Source organism: Suncus etruscus, chromosome 14, assembly GCF_024139225.1.
Source record: "Suncus etruscus isolate mSunEtr1 chromosome 14, mSunEtr1.pri.cur, whole genome shotgun sequence".
Classification (NCBI taxonomy): Eukaryota; Metazoa; Chordata; class Mammalia; order Eulipotyphla; family Soricidae; genus Suncus; species Suncus etruscus.
Window position 1 is genome coordinate 86966346 of NC_064861.1, and position 2822 is coordinate 86969167.

A 2822-nucleotide genomic window follows, 5' to 3' on the forward strand; every position below is an offset into this window, starting at 1 on the left:
TACACTGGTACCTACAGATTTCTAGAACGATGGGCCTATGTTTGAAGGCTTTCTATTCTGGCTCCTAACTCAACTGCTTTTTCTTTTTTCTAAAGGATTCTACTTGAAATAGGCAGAAGGCCCCTTTTAACCATTTTTTTTGTTTGTTTTTTGTCACACCTGGTAACTCTCAGGGGTTATTCCTGGCTCTACACTCAGAAATCGCCCCCAGCAGGCTCAGGGGACCATATGGGATGCCTGGATTTGAACCAACGTCTTTCCGCATGTATGGCAAATGCCTTACCACTGTGATATCTCTTCACCTTACCTCTGTGCTATCTCTCCGGCCCCTTTAACGCATTTTCTATGCAGAATAGATAAGCTAGACTTGCAGGGGTCTCAAACTCAATTTACCTGGGGGCCGCAGGAGGCAAAGTTGGGGTGATCTTTGAGTGCAAAGTCAGTAGTAAGCCTTGAACATTGAGGGGTGTGACCCCAACAACTAAAACAAAACAAAACAAAAAAAAAAGATTCCTCTAGGGCAGGGCCACAAAATGTTGTATGGAGGTGTGCCGGCCAACAGCTTCAGTTTATTCGTGGTGGTGGAAAGGGTCTGCACCTGAAAAGGAAAAGGGTGGGAAAAAGGGGACCACCAAGGAGTCTGATTATGGCGTCAATTTATTTTCGAAATGCCAAGACTTATATAGTTTTTACACAAAGGGAGGAGGGGACAATGCAAACATTTGTCAAGCATACATTCGTCATCATTCAGTTCAAAAGATTCGGCATGTGCCTGTTAATTTAATACAAGTTTCCTGGGGAATATCCTATTATCACACCAAATGCTCTATCTATAGGTCTGAGTTTCCTGAGCCAGAAGAGTGTGACCTTGTAGTTCTTTGAATCTTCGTCAACTCATGGCCAGTTGGAACGTACACAATTCAACTAAAGGACAGACCTGTTAGAAAATGGCAGTTTCCTACAAGATGGATGTGCTTATGCCAAGACTGTGAGGGAGAATCTGGCTCCCTACACGGAGAGCCATTTGCGGCCCCTGGCCACGAGTTTGAGACCCCTGATAAAGATTGTTTAGAAATAAAGTTGTCAAGACTATACTTTCAGGGATCATTTCTATAGTATGTTACTAGAGAAGTTTCTCTGATCGTGTAGAGCACCCGAACCCACGAGGAGGAGTCAGAGCGTCCTCTCCTGAGCGTGAAGCTGGCTCTAGGTGTCGCTTCTGCGGCTGCCTTTTGCCATTGATGATCGTTCTTCCCTTTCTTTGGAAGGGATAGAGGGAGAGGATGCAGTCTGAGTGGAAAAAAAAAAGAAAAAAAAAAGAAAAAAAGAAAAAAAAAAGAAAAAAAAAAGAAATAAAGTTGTCTTTTAGAGGAAGCACTAGGACAACTGCAGAGAGTACAGATGTGAGTGAACCCCTGAGGCAGAGTAAGGAAGAGGCAAGGATAAGACAAAAAGCTAATGGAACCCAGAGAATTTCAAGAATTGAGGTTTTAAGTCATGAAGATTAAAAGGGAGATAAACAGATTTTTGGAGGAACCTCTGTCATTGCCTGAGAGGAGTTGTTTGATCAGTACCTCTGATCCACTTGACCTCAGACTAGGTTCTGAGAAGGAAGATGATAGGATAGAATCTACAAGTAAAAGTGTACAGTCAGACAAAAGGAAACTAAGCAAAGAAATATGAACAGTTTGGAAATGTGTGATATTGGGGACTGGGAGACTGTAGCCATGACTGTAAACACTTATTATTTTCTCATGGTCTTTTATGCATTTCACACATGAAAAACTCATGAACAAACAGCCCTGTGTAATATGTGGCTACAAAGTCCCTTTCTAGGTAAAGAATCAGAGGCACAGAGGCATCAAAAATTACTGGCTGATAGTCACACAGTAGGGACTGAGGAGCAGAACTCCAGGGCCAGGTCTGGCTCCAGGACATGTGGTCTACTGGAATTCTGTGCTGCCTTTGTCCTCCGGACCAGTGGAGATGTTTCACTTCTGCCTGCATTTGGGCCATTTCTTAGTTTCTCACCTAGAAACTCCATCTAACTCTGGTCTGGGGCACTCAATTTAATAGGGCTCTGACAGGAGCCTTTCATGAGAGAGAGACCAGTCATATAAAGTCAATTTAAAGGTTCAGCAGTGGGTGTTTTGGGTTTATTTAGGTTTATGACAATGAAGAGAAAATAAAAAGATTCAGTAGGGCTAGAGAGATAGATTGTTTTCTGTATAGTGAGTAAGGCACTTGCCTAGTACTCAGCCAACCTGAGTTTGATCCCCTTCATCCCTATAGTTCCCCAATCTCCTCCAGGAATAATCTCTGAGTGTAGAGCCAGAAGAAAGCTCTGAGTGCCACCACATATTACCCTAAAACAAACAAACAAACAAATAAATAAGAGAAGTTTATAGTCTTTTATGACCTGGAAACAGAGAGAAACAAGTGATTTGTAGGAGAGCCCAATTTAAATGAGTAAATTTAATAAGTATGTGGGTGTGATATATGGGGAGTAGGGCAAGTGGAGGAAATTCTAGGTACAGATAATGGGGTCGTCTGAAGAAAGGGAAGTGGGTATGGTCTAAATGCTAATCCTGGTCTGGGTGCAGTTCATACATGGGGGTGAAGGAGTACAAGAAGGAAATATGTGGTCATAGATGTGAAAATCAACAGCAGTTGTGAAAATACCTCTAAATTTGGCTAATTTTCTGGTACTTCCTTTTAATGACATTGGGCAGGATGCACCACTGCAGAGGGAAGAAATCAGGTTGTGAGGAAGGCAGGAAAGACAGCACAGCAGTCTTAAGTACTTGGAAGCGGAGGAAATG

General features: G+C 42.6%; 1 non-coding gene across 1 annotated transcript; it reads left to right on the forward strand.

Annotated features, from left to right (window-relative positions):
* Nucleotides 1-1085: 1085 nt before the first annotated feature.
* Nucleotides 1086-1299, forward strand: LOC126028927 (small nucleolar RNA U3). Its single transcript, XR_007502600.1, has one exon. It is a non-coding gene; the product is annotated as a small nucleolar RNA U3 (small nucleolar RNA).
* Nucleotides 1300-2822: the final 1523 nt, after the last annotated feature.